At 42.7% G+C, this 16,258-nt stretch overlaps 1 long non-coding RNA gene and 1 pseudogene across 1 annotated transcript in view; one reads left to right on the top strand and one right to left on the bottom strand.

Moving 5' to 3' along the window:
* LOC102249982 overlaps positions 1-1,269 on the top strand; it is a 47,378-nt gene extending 46,109 nt beyond the window's left edge. Inside the window, exon 5 of the long non-coding RNA XR_313235.2 lies at positions 995-1,269. This is a non-coding gene — a long non-coding RNA (uncharacterized LOC102249982). The remainder of the gene's footprint in view (positions 1-994) is intronic.
* A 721-nt stretch (positions 1,270-1,990) lies between these two features.
* Positions 1,991-3,200, bottom strand: LOC102260164 (annotated as a pseudogene).
* Positions 3,201-16,258: the final 13,058 nt, after the last annotated feature.

Here is a 16,258-nt window from a genome sequence, read left to right as displayed (position 1 = left end):
GAGCGAGCAGTTATGGCTGCTCTCAGTCCCATCCCCAGGGGCTCTGCCTCTCAGAGTCCCAGCAACCACTGCAAACCTCAGAGAGAAAGCTGCCCTCGAGTTCCGACCGATGCCAGACAGTCCCGCTTCTCCTGTTTGAGTCTGGGTCCCTAGAGACTCGCCCAGATCTGGAGCTCAGAGCCTGAGACTCCCTCCCAATTGAAACAGACAACCACGCCCTCAGCCGCCAGCCCACTCCGCGCGCACCTCCGCACCTTAGTATTTTACTTCCGCACTGCGCCTCCTGTGAGTCTCGGTATGGTTTTCTCTTTCCTTCTAGTTGTAGAATTTCCCCTCAGCCAGCCTTCCTGTGGTTCTGGGTGATGTCCGTTCTGTCTTTTAGTTGTATTTTTGAAGTGGTTGTGCGAGGCAGCAATCTCCGGTGTTTACCTATGCCGCCATCTTCTCTTTTCTGGTCTTCCTTTTTACAGTTTTTTTTTTTTGGCTATTTTAAGTCCCTAACATTTACATATAACTTTTATTGTCAGTTTGTCAATTTCTATTAAGAAAAAACGCGGTGACATTATGATTGAGATTATATTGAATACCTGTATCTTAACAATACTGAGTCTTTCAGTCCATAAACATTGTATACATCCTCATTTATTTAGGTCTTCTTTAATTTTTTCCGTGATTATTTTATCATTTTCAGTGTGGAGATTTCAAATATGCTTTGCTTAAATTTATCCATAAGTGTTTTATGTCTTTTGATGTTATTATAAATGGTATTTGTGGTAGCCAGTCTCCAAATTGGCTCCCAGTGATCCTTCCTTTCTGATATTAATGCCTTCATATAATACCTGGCCCCCTTCTCCAACCCCCGTACACACATTGTACCAGAGTTGGTCTGGGTGACCAATAGAATATGGCATAAGTCGAATGCCAAGTCTGAGATTGGTAATAAAAGGCATCATGGCTTCTTCTTTGCTCTCTTGTGCATTGCTTGCTCTGGAAGACATGGGAACCTCTCTGTTGGAAAGTCCAATGTGGTGAAGAACAGAGACCTCCTAAATGAGGAACTGAGGCCTCTACCAGCAAGTAGAGAATGAGTGAGTGATCTTGGGAATGGATCCTCCAGCCCAGGTCAGACCTTCAGATGACAGCAGCCTGAGTCGACATCTCGACGGCAACATCCTGAGAGACCCCTGAGCTAAAGGACCACCCAGTGAAGCTGCTTCCAGATTCCCGACTCAGAAATTGTGTGAGATAATAAACGTTTGTTGTTTTAAACTGGTGGTTTGTTATATAGCAATCGAGAACTAATACAGTATTGTGGTTTTTAAATTGACGGTATTTATCTTATTTCAATTTCCAATTCTTCAATATCCAAATAGCATATAGAAATTCTATTAAAAAAATAAAGATCTTGCGTCCTGTGTCCTTGCTAAAATCAGCTCTTTTTGCAGATATTTTAGGGTTTTCTATATAGGTAATCATGTCATCTTTGACAAAGATAGTTTTACTTTTTTCCCCCCCAAATCTGGATGCCTTTTATCTACTCTACTGCCTTCTTAAACTAGCTAGAACTTTCAGTATTATGTTGCATAAAATGGTGAGGGCAGATATTCTTGCCTTGTTCTTGATCTTAGGGAAAACCATTCAGTCTTTCATTATAAGTATGATGTTAGTTGTAGTTTTTCCATAAATGTTCTATATTGGGTTGAGGAAGTTTTCTTCTGTTCTTAAGAAATTTTCCCAATTCCTGTCATCAATATTAGACGTAGTTTTATTATAATAACAGATAGTTGTTATAGTGAAACCTACACACATATATTTAAATTCATATGGAATGATATTTACATGTTTAAATTACATTTTGAAATCAGAAGATGAAGTATAGCTTAAGTTTTTAAATAAAGAGAAGAAAAATACACAGGACAAAAATAGAATTAACAGTAAAAATATCACTATCTGGTCTTGATACAACATGTAGAAACTTTTTGTCAGAAAGCTACATTTTAATCTGATTGTCCAAACCAATAAAATATGGATGGCTCAGTGCCATTTTGCCAGCAACTTGTTTGGCTGGATCATAAACTAACATTTTTGAAAGCAAACCTAAGGTATTTTCAACCAAGTTTTTCAATGGGATACTAGGTTTCCTGGTTTCAACTTGGGAAACGTATTCTTATAGTCCTGTGAAGATTCTACTTCTGGCACACTTTATTTTTGGTGGTGCCCCAAAACTTTGAAAACCCGAAGAGTTGATTAATTTCTGAATCCCCAGATGGCTTATTGTTGCTAATTCTGCAGGTATGGTTTCTGTCTTCCAGAGGTCAGCTAGCTTAGTTGTGAGCTGACCAAGCAGTACTTCTGGAGATCTATAGTATACCAGAGTGCTGCTACCTCACGTATGTTTCCTCTGATTGGTATTCCAAAAGCTCTGAAAGGCCCAAACCAGCTGGTTTACTAGTCATTGTTCCTTTGTTATCAGTGGACTTTGAGGTTTTAAGTCTCTGTAAGAGCTCTTCTAGAGTGACAGAATACAACCTCTTGCATGGTTTTGTATGTTTCTCTCTCTCTCTCCCCCCCTCTCCCTGCCTCTAAAATCAACAAGCATACCCTTGAGTGAGGTTTAGAAAGATAGAAAAAAGATGTGCTTATGAACAAGTGAAGAATCCATGAACTGACCAGAAGGGATAGAGTCCAAGTATTTCTGGAGATCCAAGGTATTCAAAGATGAGATATAACCTAGATATCTAGGTTATACCTAGAGTCCTTCATAAGCACATTTTTTTTTCTTTCTAATCCTCACTCAAGGTTAATGCTTATTGACTTTAGAGACAGGAAGGGGGGGGGGCGGAGAAAGGGAGAGAGACAGAGAGAGAAACATTGATGTGAGAGAGAACATCAACTGGTTGCCTTCCATATGTGCGCTGCCCGGGGATCAAACCTGCAACCTTTTGGTATATGGGACAACGCTCCAACTAACTGAGCCACACTGGCCAGGGCTATAAGCACCTCTTGAAGACTGTATTTGAATGACAAAGTTCTTTTAATAGAGAAATTCCCAGAATTACAGTACTAGAAATCTCTTCCTCTTTACTTTCTCGTCTGATTTTCATCATGGCTACTACTTGACCTGTTGTTTTGTGTCTACCCTGATGCATAACTCCATAGGTACTTTCTCCAATTTTCTCTGTTTTGATGTAATATTCCATAGTTATTCAGTAGGTATGGTAGATCCCAACTTATTATTCTGTGATGGTGGGGGTGGGGTGGGGTGGTTGAGGGGGTGGTGAAGACAACAGTGGCTGGCATCATGTCTGTGCTGCTCTTTCTTAAACTTCCGAGAACCCTGAGAATTTTTACTATGAATTGTTTTCTAATAATCTTTCTGAGTCTATTGAGATAATTGTATTTTTTCTTTTTTGTTGAGTTAATATGGTGAATCCCATGGTTGATATTTTAATATTAAACCAGCTTTGCATTTCTGAGAAAACATCCATTTAGTCATCGCATATAAATTGTTTTTGAAAATACTCAATGAATACTTTGTTCTATTATTTCAGGCACATCTTCATTTTATACATCTGAGAGAGGCCAGGAGATGCTGCTCCCGATTGGCTGCTGCATGGGAGAACAGAGGCCCTTGGTGCCTGAAATGTGCACAGTTAGGCTTTTGTAACCCTCTCAGATCCTTGGGAGATGTACCCAGACTGAGCAGAGAGAGAGGAAGGGAGAGAGAAATTGATTTGCTGTTCCACTTTTTATACATTCATTGGTTGATTCTTGTAGGTGCCTTGGCTGGGGCTCAAACCCACAACCTTGATGTATCAGGACGATGCTCTAACCAACTGTGCTTCCCAGCCGAGTCCAGAATCTTGATAAATTGTTGATAATTTTCTGCTACCTTGAATCAACATATTTATTTGAATCAAATATTTGTTCAACTTTAATTTTGAGGAGAACCTGAAAACTGGGATAGTGAGTGGAAGAATGGAGAAGGAGGACTGCTGGTAGAAACTTCAAAATAGGGAGACTATTTAGACACTGGCTACCCTAAAATGACAAATATTCCTTGTTGAAAGCCACATCTCTAGGATCATCTTGCAATATTTCTTCAACCACACACTCTACTTTTCCAGAGAAGAGTCTTAAAAATACATCTGCCGTTCCCTCCCTGCCCCCCTTAAGTTTCCAATGGTACACCTTTCCTGATGTGCTAGTGCACCAGCAGCTGTGTGGGAGACCCACCCCTCACTCTGACTCTGGCCTGACTATTTCTTCTTTGTGCTTTGAGCTCAGTAGAAGTTTAATCAGTATCCCTGAGAGCTCAGTGTCCCTTTCTTTGGGAATCCAAGAAGATGGGTATGAGATAGCATGAAAATTTAATTTTACTCAAGAGCATTAAGACCAGGAGAAACCCCTCTTTGCTGGCCTTGGAGGCTGGAGTCAGTGTGTATATGATGTGAGTAGGGAAATAGAGACATGGGATTCTGAAACGGAAACTTTCAGTGGATGAGATAATTGGAAAGAGTCTGAGTGGCCCCACTGAGTCCCAAACAGTTGCCAACTTCTCAAGGTTAATACCAAGAGGAGGGCTAGACCCTCTTGGCTTTCTCCTGCACCCAGTCAGCTATGGATCCTGGAATAGTTGAAAATAGCTGGTGAGCAGAGTAGAGCAATGCAGCCTCTACTTCTCTCTCCTCTATGCCATGTAAAAAAAATTTCTTTCCCCTATCCCTCTCCAATCTAGACTGGGACAATCAGATGATAAAAGAGTTCTACTTTAAAACAAGTGCACACAGGTATTTATAGTAAGGAATTGGACTGAATGAACCAGCTGCTAAAAATAGAAGGTTTGATATAATCCAGTCAGGAAGATTGTGGCCCAATGCATTTAGGGATAAAATAAAATAAATTCAGATCTAATATTTAGAAAACATATCCCAGGCTGGGATGGTAGACCTCTCATGAGAAATGCTATAGATATTTCCAAAGTGGCAGCAAAGTGGGAATGGGCTTTGCAGGCAAAAAACTTAACTCTTAGTCAGAACATCAGAAGATCTTTTATTTATTTATTATTTTTTACTAGAGGCCTGGTGCATGAAATTCGTGCAAAGGGGGGGAGGGGTGTGTGTGTCCCTCAGCCCTGCCTGCACCCTCTCCAATCTGGGACCCCTTGAGGGATGTCTGACTTCAGGTTTAGGCTCGTTCGGACATACCTGCAGTCGGACATACCTCTCACAACCCGGGACTGCTGGCTTCTAACCGCTCGCCTGTCTGCCTGCCTGATCGCCCCCTAACCAATCCCCTGCTGGCCTGATTGCCCCCAACTGCCCTCCCCTGCCGGCCTGATGGCCCCCAACTGCCCTCCCCTAATGGCCTGGTTGCCCCCAACTGCCCTCCCCTGCTGTGGTCTTCTCTCCCCCAACTGCCCTCCCATGCAGGCCTTATCTTGCCCCCAACTTCCCTCCCCTGCTGGCCTGGTCACACCCAACTGCCCTCCCCTGCAGGCCTGGTCACCCCCAGCTTCCCTTCCCTGCAGGCCTGGTTGCCCCTAACTGCCCTCCCCTGCAGGCCTGTTTGCCCCCAACTGTCCTCCCCTGCTGGCCTGATTGCCCACAACTGCTCTCCCCTGCTGGCCATCTTGTGGTGACCATCTTGTGGTAGCCATCTTGTGATTACTTTGCGTGACACCACCTAGGCTTTTATTATATAGGATTTTTAAAATTGACTTTTAGAGAGAGAGGAAGGGAGAGGGAGAGGAGAGATCCTGTATGCCCCTTACTGGGGATGGAGCCTATAAACCGGGCATATGCCCTGACTGGAAATCAAACTGACAACATTCTGGTGCATGGGATGATGCCCAACCAACAGCCATACCACCAGGACACATCAGGTCTTTTAAAGTCTGTTTTAATTTTCCTCCAGGAAAATTGGTCTAAGTCCCCTAAGCTTTGCACTACATCAATGTCAGTAAAGTTACTGAGCCTTTATGGAAGGTTTGGGGCTCTAACTTACATTTGAGAAATACTGACTCTGTCAAATTTTATGGTTTATGCTCATTTAATTTTCCCTAGTGCGTAAGTTCTTTGAATGAATGAACCAATGCACACCATTTAGCGAGCACTTACTGAGTGCCATGCTGCATGCTAGGCCCGTCACATGCTGTCTTATTTAGGCCTCACCATAACCTTAGCATGTGCTCTCCATTTTACTGATTTACAAACTGAGACTCAGCTAGGATTTTCCAAAGCCGTGTTGCTTATGAATAGAAGGTGACATTTGAACTCATATCTAGCATTGGGGTGGACACCAATATTTCTGCAATCCTCTTGGCATTTTATTCTGGGTTGTGCACTTCTAGGCCCTCAGTCAGTGTTTATGATGAAGGTTTTCTTGACTGCTTCTCTCTTAGTATTTTTTCCTCCTTTGAGTTCAACAGTGTAATTATACTGTTAATCTTCATGTCTTCTTTATTTTATCTTATTATCATCCATTATATCAGTTGGGACTGTGCTAAGTTGCAAGGAGAAAACCTCGACCAATGTGGTGGTTTAAAAAAATGGTTGTAGCCGTGGCTGGTGTGGCTAAGTGATTAGAGTGTTGGCCTGCACACTGAAGGGTCATGAGTTCGTACCTGGGTTGCAGGTTTGATCTCCAGCCCTGGTCAGAGCCTGTGTGGGAGGCAACCAATGGATGTGTCTCTCTCACTTTGATGTTTCTCTCTCTCTTCCACTCTGAAAAATCAATGGAAAAATATCCTGGGGTGAGGATTAACAACGACAACAACAACAACAACAAAAATGGCTGTAAACTCTTTGATACTCCTCCCGTGAGAGTTGGGGGTCTGTGTCACATCTCCTTGAATCTGGTGACTGTTTTTATCAACTGAGTAGTGCAGAAATGACATTGCATGACTCCAGAATGAGGCACGGTCATAAAGAGCTGTGCAACTTTGACTTCAGGTTCTCAGGATGCTCATTCTCTCAGGATGCTTGCTCTTGGAATGCAGCCACTGTGCTGTGAAAAGCTCAGGCCATATCAAGGGACCACCTGTGTAGGGACTCTGGTCAACAGTCTCATCGAGTCCAGTCTGTGGTCCTACCAGTTCAGGTATGAGACACATGAGTGGAGAAGCCATCCTGGAAGAGGATTCTTCAGGCCCAGCTGTTCTTGTTCTTGGTGTTTGAGTCACTTCCAGTGGCCTGGGTGTCCTCAGTGAAGGCCTCGGGCATCAAGGAGTAGAGACATGCTTGTTGCTTCATAGTTTTGGCATAAATGCTGTAGCTCTAGGCACTGAGTCAACATTCAAATTAGGAAGAAGCACAGACAGGCAGAGCCATCTATATGGTTTTATTAGGAAAGCAAAGCTTGCCCAGAAATCCCCAGGTCTTCACTTGTGTCTCATCAGCTAGAATTTGTCACATGCCATCTCTAATAGAATGGAGGCTGGGAAAATGAATATTTACCTGGCATATTGCTATCCTAAACACAACTTGGATTTGCTTAGCAAGAACACAGGAGAACATGAACACCATGTGGGTAAGGCAGTGATGGCGAACCTTTTGAGCTCGGTGTGTCAGCATTTTGAAAAACCCTAACTTAACTCTGGTGCCGTGTCACATATAGAAATTTTTTGATATTTGCAACCATAGTAAAACAAAGACTTATATTTTTGATATTTATTTTATATATTTAAATGCCATTTAACAAAGAAAAGTCAACCAAAAAAATGAGTTTGCGTGTCACCTCTGACACACGTGTCATAGGTTCGCCATCACGGGGTAAGGCCATTGTCCACCACATGCCTCGGTTGTTTTACATGTTTGTTTTTTTCCTGGTTGGCTCAATTAGATGGCGAGTCTTTGAAAACAGAGATAAGGCCCGTTAATTCTCTGCAATGCTTCTTAGCTTCCAATAGAGCACCGAAAAGGCCATGTATTCACTTATTGATGACAGAGAAGAATGTGGATGCCATTTTCCATAGTAGAGGTCTTCGATGTTTTTACTTTGCCTACCCCTTGAAAGCATTTTGAGAGACAGTATAACCCCTTGCACATTTTTATTTATTTATTTTTTATATTTTATTGATTTTTTACAGAGAGGAAGGGAGAGGGATAGAGAGTAAGAAACATCGATGAGAGAGAAACATCGATCAGCTGCCTCCTGCACGCCCCCCCCCCCCCCCACCGCTGGGGATGTGCCCGCAGCGAAGGTACATGTCCTTGACTGGAATCGAACCTGGGACCTTTCAGTCTGTAGGCCGACACTCTATCCACTGAGCCAAACCAGTCAGGGCACCCTTGCACATTTTTAAAGTTGCTACTTGCAGTTTTCATTATAACTTTACAAAGAATATAATTTTTGGCCTACTGTGAATACTGACATAAAAAATAAACTTTTACATTGATTTTTTAAAAGTTCCCAATGAAATTTAAACATGATAGTGATTTGATATTATTACCTTTTGTTTAAAACTACAAAAATAAGCTTTGCTTTAGTGGTCAGAATTTTTACATCATTATTTTTCTCCTTGAACTTATATTTTTATTCCACCTTCCCCACAGAAATTTATCCTAATGCAATATATTTTTATGCTTGAAAGTTTTTTTTATTGATTTCCGTATCATACTTTTCTGCAACAAAAACGGAAATAGCATTTTAAAACATTCACATGACTAAAAGGGTTTAAGTATTGAAACATTTCTTCTGGATTGAATTATCATTAAAATTATTATTATTATACAATTGAGAAAAACAACATAAATATATTATACATTTTGACATATAATGATTGAACATAGAAGTAAAATTCACTGGAAATGCATCTACGAGGAGATGGATGGGATTTTAAAAAAATTAGTCCATAAATCTGTAGGTGAATATCACTTATTGCTAGAATGAGACTAAGTTTGGCATCAATTGCAAGCCTATTTTTTGTTTATTAAGACGTAAGGGCTGACAAATGTTAGTTAGACTTATTGTGGTGATCATTTCACAATATATAGAAATATTAAATCATTACATTGAAATGAAACTAATGTAATGCTATATCTCAATTATACCTCAATTTAAAAAGACATAAGTGCTGAAAACATTATTCATATAAGTAAATGGAAATGTAAGAAATATTGTTACATTTTAATTATTTGAGCTACTTCCAAGTCATATATTAAAAATCACATAATGATCTATCATCAAAATTATTTTCAATGCTCCATCAGCTGGCAGCTCAGTTAGGTCCTCCTTCGATTATTGGAAAATCCCTGACCTGGAAAATAGCTTGTAACCAGTCATTTGAGTTGTTCAGTTGCAAGTGGATATCTTACCCACTCATTAGAGAAAAGCCCAACCTCAACATTTCTATTGACTCCCCTGTTTGGAGCCCTGGAAGTTTGTACTCCAGGACACATCACATTAAGATTTGGGATGAGTGAAATCTGTGTCTTTCTTTGGCTTTAGTGGGAGGACGAAAAAAAGAAGATGGGGGAAGAGAGCTTGCCTGATGCCCCAACTGCAGGCAGATCAAGTTTGGGAGAATCTGAAGGAAAACTAAGGTTTCAGAAATTGACCCTCATAAATCTATCCATGCTCTCAAACCAAGTTCGCTTGTACCCCCAAGAGCCTGTGTACCACAATTTGAAAACTGCTGTTCCAAAGGCTGCTAGAATTCATAGAGATGGTAACACTCTTGGAGAGGGTGGATTTGTTTTCCTTCCAGCATATCGGCTCTCAAGGAACTGCTCTGTGCTAAGGGCCGTATAGGTACCATCTCACTAAGTTCTGAGATAAACTTAAGAGGGAGGAAACATTATCCCTATTTTGCAAACGAGGTTGCATAGGTTAAGGGAAGCCATCAAGTACCAAAGCTGGGGTTCAAGCCCAGGGCTATGGGTTTACAGAGCCCGAGCTCTTTAGCTGCTGTTTTAGATGGTGCTGAGCTGTTGCCTGCACTGCTGTTGCTTTTATCTTTGTTTTCTTCTTGGAAAATTTCTCAAATACAGATATCTGGGCCCCACCTCCAGAATTTTTGATTCAGTAGCTCCAGGTGAGACCAAAAATCTGCATTTCTAACAAATTCCCAGGCCTGGGAACCACACTTTGAGAACCACTTCTCTTAAGCATGTCCAGTCTGATGGGAGAGAGTCCCATTTCTAATGCATTTAGGGACTGATTTTTCCCCTCTTTAAGTTTCTTTTAGGGCTGAAGTTTTTATCTGCCTAGAAATGAGTGTATAAAATGCACGTTGCATGCATGTTTCAAACTTGGGAAAAACTTGTGCTACAGGAAGTTTTTGCTGGAGACTTTTTGAGTAACATTGCCCATGGGCTTGCCTGCATAAGAGGAAACTGTGTTGACATGTTTTTATTTATTCCTTGCACTTTGCATATGAAGGTCCTCTGTTTCTTTGTCAAATTGTTCACTCTGTGCAGATGGGACATCCTTTCCTCCCTTCTTCACCATTGCTTCAATATTCAAGACTCATCTTGGGATAACATCTTTTTTCTGAAGTTTCCTGCAGAGTGCAGTTCCTCTTCCGTGAACAGCATTCTACAGACATGATCTTGACTATATGGTCTCTCCCACTGGATGATAAAGTTGATATTACTAAGTACTCAGCAAATAATAATAATTAGCTAACATTTATTATTATTTATTAGCCAATATATGAGGCATTGACTAAACACCTTATGCATACTATTTCATTCTCATGAGGTAGATACTGTTGTTATCCCTATTTTATATTTGAGGAAACTGAGGCACAGAAAGGAAACTTAGCCAAGGGCACGTAACTATTCAGGGGCATTTCCTCATTGAAGTCCCTGTGGCCCAGGACTGACCCTCAGGCTAGCAGCCACCATGATCTGTTAGCCCATGAAGCTCCTTGCCATTGAGGCACTTATTTTATATCAAGAGAATGCCAGTCCATTGATTTGTGTGGTGAGAAGTGCCAAGAGGGATGGACACTCTGGGCAGCACATTCTCTCCCATGGCAGGTTTCTCAGGAAGCCAGAATATAAGCCTCCATTTGACTAGCCGACACCATAAATTTAGACCAGGGGGATTAGTAACCTGGGTCCAACCTGTAGTGCCCTTGGGTTAAGATGATCCATTGCAATAACAAGGATGTCTCTGGAGTAACAGGGCACATCCTTGGCCACTATTGCTTCATGGATGAGAGCAGGGACTCTGTGTCTCTGCTTGTGGTCCATGTGACCTCTAGTCATCTTTGTGTAAACATTTAAAGTCTAGTCCATTGTTTCTTCTAAATGCTAACTCTAACCATGGCCATTTAGGGCTCTTGTTTTTTTTTTTTCTGACATAGGAGAGTGGATACTTCTACCTGTCTCCCCCATTCTCTTTGTCCCTCTGTTCTCCATCACTTTTCAAAAATGTTAGTGTTAGTGTATCCCCCCCAAAGACTCAGAAATGCAGACTCTTACAATTTGCTGATTTTGTATGTGTTCACATTTTCCAAGTATTCCCTAGCCTATTTACTGTCAATAGATATTTTTGCAAAGTCTTCATTACTGACTGATTGTTTACCTGTGTTTCTTGGCCTCCTCCCTCTTTCTTTTCCTGTACTTTCTCTATTTAAGCAGTGGGGCATGGATTTTTGGATTTCACAGAGCAAAAGTTAAAAAAAAATACAAAAGGCAGGGTAACTTACAAAGGGTTGTTAACTTTTTATTTTTCCAAATCATGACGATTACTATATACTTTTCCCATCACGTCATAAAAGAACTTGTCCAGTGGAGATGTGTTCTCATAGAAGCTCAGCTTCCTTTCTGATGCCAGTTCAATGCAATCTCTTGGGCACCTACTGTGGGCTCAGCACTGTGGTGGGCACCAAAGAAGTACTGGATTTTTGCCTGTATCCTCAGGGGTCCCACAGAGAAGAAGAGATAAGCAGCTGTGTGGAGCTGTAACTTAGGTCTTCCCATCCCCTCCCCCAGCCCCACTGCCCCCTCTATCCCCTCTGAGATCTGTTATTCTGTTCCATGCATCTATGCCTCTGGACCTATTTTGGACATCATTTTATTTTGTTCATTATATTCCACATATAAGTGAGATCATGTGATATTTGTCTTTGTCTGTCTGGCTTATTTCGCTTAGCATAATACTCTCCAGGTCCCTCCATGTTGTCTCAAAGGGTAAGAGATTCTTTTTTTTTTTTTTTACAGCTACATAGTTTATTTTGACTTGCCTCACAAGCCTCTTACAGAGCCCCAGTGCTAGTGAGTGAGCCCATTCTTGCTTTCCTTGGTCAATGAATGATAGGCAGCTAACAAAGGCATGGGGTTTATTAAGCTAACAAATGATTATCCTTCCCTGTAGAAAGGTTACCACAATACTGACTAATTACTCTTCTCTGCTTCTCCCAAGCAGTGGTTTTGAGAGATGAGACACATCTATTGTAAATGATGCGACTGAGGAACTGGGGAGGAAGAGGGAAGGGCTGCCACTTACCAAGAATGAAGTGGAGTGGGGGGGTAGGGGGAGGCGGATGCAGGTCCCAAGTGGCTTAAAGGGAAACAGCTAAGAGGGGATTCCCTGGGAGTTTGGTCTCTGGGACTGATTGACATTTCTCGGTCTGTGCTATCCATCAGCATTTCTTCTGGATTACTGCTTGTGCCTCTGCTGATGGGGGTTGACAAGAAATGTTTATCCTGGGACAGTTGCTAGAAGGAAAGGCTGTTTGGAGTCTCTCTGGCCTTTTGTTCCCAACTTGCTGCCATTAGCCTGTAAATCAGGCTTTTTCCAGTCTTGGTTTTTCTGCTGCTTACATACAGAGTTGATGTGTGTGTCCAAGTTGGCCATGAACTGGCTGTGTGATCTTTGATCTCCTATTTCCTCATCTATAAAATGATGTGTTCGTTTGAACCAAAAAGTGAAAGTACAGCCACTAGTGATGCTTGACCCCTTTTCAGACTTTTGGCAGATATTGCTAATTGATATGTGGCCTCAGGATCTTTCTCAACACAGTGTTCTAGGAATTAACTACATCTCAGTTGGGGTGAGCAAGCAAGGAAATGATCTGTCATCTCTGGACTAGATGCTGCGTTAGGGCTTCTTTAATGCTACAATTCTAAGATTTTAAGATTCAAGTTTGCTCAATTCATCCATTATTCAATCAACAAATATTTCTACATACCTCCAGGTGTCAGGCTCTGTGCTACATGTTTGGTATACAGTATATTGGTGAATAAAAGAGACATGGTCCTGCCCTGGCGAGTGGCTCAGTTGGTTGGAGCATTGTCCTATGCACCAAAAGATTTCATGTTTGATTCCCAGTCAGGGCACATACCTAGGTTTCAGGGTCCCTGGTTGGGCACCTAAGGGAGGCAACCAATTGATGTTTCTCTCTCACATCCATATTTCTCTCTCTCTCTCCCCCTTCCTACCTCTAAAATAAATAGAAACATATCCTCGGATGAGGGTTAAGAAAAGAAGAGAGAGAGAGAGATACGGGCTCTGCCTTTGTGGAGCTTCAGGTTTTAAGTTCTTTGGTCAATGTCCTGTATTGAATCCAGTAGCTTTTAGTACAGGTTAGGGCAATGAGAGTCATCTGACTGTGGGAGGGGTAGGAAGTAGCTTTTATTAAGTACTTTGGACAAGTTTCAACCCTATTTCATTTAATCCTCACAGCCAGCTTATAAATTAGGAAGTAGTAGTTACAATTTACAAATGAGAAAAACAAGGCACACAGAAGTCGCCCGAGGGCCCAGAGGGGTAATGAGGAGAGAAGACCTGATGCCAATGGCAATGGTTTTTATGCCATTCCTCACTCATGTTCCAGCCCATCTGTTCATTAATATAAAGAGAAAGTGGCTTCAGTAAAGGAGGAGGGCAGATGAGAGTCCATGCAGGGAAGAAGGGAGAGGCGGTGCCCATGCAGGTGCTCACGTATAGTTGCTGGAGGCTTTGGCTGAGGATGCTGGGTGGGGCTGGTGCAGCCAGCCCACCTGATGGAGGGGCTCTGGCTAGAACTATGCTATAAATGAGGCCAGTCCAGAAAATGTGCATCTTCCTGCCTCCTGATCATTTGTCCCATCATATCAGCCTGATTTCCTCGTAGGCCTGCCTTGGACTTGCAATGTAACCAATTCTTTCCTGGTTTCCAAGTTGCTTAAAGCTCTAATATTCCTCCCAATGCTCTTGTATCGCCTCCAGATAGGATGCATTCTGGAAAGATGTGTTTAGGAAAGAAGAGGAAGGAGGCAAATACTGGGCACAGCTGAGTTGAACTTGCCCTCCCTGATGTGGCTCTGCTCCAAGCCCAGACCTCTGTCAGGGCCCGATCACCCAGCCCACCCCTGCTCTGTTCTCACACTTGGCACCATGCCTTCCACCGGACTTTGATTCACTGTTGAACGTCCAGAGTGTTGCTCACAGAGACTGATGATGTTCGGGGTTTGGGGGCCCAGAAAGTCCACCCTGAATAGTAGGTTCAAGCTGGGAAAAATAAAGGACTTTCTGGAAAAGAAAGAGAAGAGAATCACTAAGACTTCATTCAGATATTTACAGAACTAGGAAGGCCTTTTTTTTTTCTCCTCATAGAAGCTCTTCTTTTCTTCATTTCCTAAATAAAGACTTAGTGGACAATGGGAATCTCCCCTCCCTTATGAGTGAACTAACTGTTCCAAATGGTCATAGTTGTTTTTGCCTCAGTTTCCCTGAGAGTAAAGCCCGAAGCAGGACTTGGGTGCAATTAGTTTATTTGGGAGGGTGGTGGACGCTGGATACGGGTCCCCCAGGAGCGAAAGGCTGATTTGCCATCTGCTGGGAGTGCTGTGACTGAGAGCTGTCACATGTCAGTCAGTTGTCATGTGATGGCCTTGGTTGCAAAGAGCTGCCCAGTTCAAGGCCACACCCACTTTTGGGTGGCTTCCATCCAAGGACTGATGGAAAGCAGGATCCAAAGCTCTGGCCCCTCATCCCATGGTGGGATAACTGGGAAGTGTCATCTTAGCCTCACAGCTCCTCCCAGGTCAGTGGAGCTCACCTGTTGCTTCCGCGCCTTCCCCTTCACAGGTGTTCATTCTTAGAGCCTCTGTAAGAAACCTACCCTATGAGCACAGGTGCCAGGTGGTCTGGGAAAGCAGGTGCCAGGATGAGGTGTTGGAGCTGGATCACCACTGCCCGGCTGGCAGTGAGGATTGAGTTCCTGGAAGCAGGTGCAGCCGTGCAAGCTTTAATCTGTGGTGACTTGGGGTGCATACCAGCGGAAATGAATGGATGAGCTGTGCAATGTATCAACATTTGAGAAATATGGGTAAATAACTAGTAGCCACGAGGACAGTAGAATTGAGTAGAACGCATTGGAAAAGATATTGAAGTGTTGAGAATGCTTAATCACAACTATATAGCTAAGTATGAAGGCCAGAGGACTTCCTTAGTAGCATGTAAGGGACACAGAGTTGGTTGTGGAGAGTTGAGAATTTGGGAACAAGTCCTCTGCCTGGAGACACATTGCTGAGATAGTTACTAGAAGTTTAGAAGGAGCATTGGTCTCACAGATGTGGGATTGCTGTGGTGCTCTGTGGGAGGAAGAGTCAAAAGACAGAAATGAGCACGGTAGAGTAGATATACTACTGCAGTACCCAGGCCCACCAGAGCATGATGTTCCATGAAGGCCAGGAGGATTTAGGGAAGCAGTAAGAAATGTGTTGGTGAGAGGAACATCCTCATCACTGCAGAGGCCATGGGCTGATAACAGGAGATGTCATTACAGGACAGGGCTCACTGTGGGGAAGGTAGGAGCTTGAGGCAGTGGAACCCACATGATGGTGCTTCCCCTTCAGAAGCTGGGAGGACACAATTGTGGCCAAGAGCAGAAAGGTCATCTGGCAGACAGTGGAGTCTTCAGCTGTGGGGTTAAGGAGATAGTTAATTGAACAAGGCATCTGTAGGGGGTGCCAACAAGGATGCTACTTGATCTGTACAATGAAAAGAAATTGAGGGTGGACCATCAGGATGCCAAATCACAATCCCTTGAAAAAAAAGGCAGTTTTCAGACCTAGAATTTGTTGACTGAAGGAGAGGCCAGGTTCCCAGGAGGAGAGACCCTGTAATATCACAGCAAGTGTACATGGTAGTAATCCTTTCAGTTCTCCCCTCAAGTAATCCATGGTTATTCACTGGAGTAACTGTACACCGGGGAAAGGAGAATGACCTAAGCACATGAAGGACTGTTGACACAGGGTCAGACTGATATTGGTACTTGGAGTCTGAAGTGCCATTTTGGACTTTGGTTGAAACATGAACT

This window comes from Myotis brandtii, unplaced genomic scaffold, assembly GCF_000412655.1.
Source record: "Myotis brandtii unplaced genomic scaffold, ASM41265v1 scaffold132, whole genome shotgun sequence".
Lineage (NCBI taxonomy): Eukaryota > Metazoa > Chordata > Mammalia > Chiroptera > Vespertilionidae > Myotis > Myotis brandtii.
The sequence above is the reverse complement of the archived record's forward strand: the minus strand, read 5'-3'. Positions and strand labels throughout refer to the sequence as shown.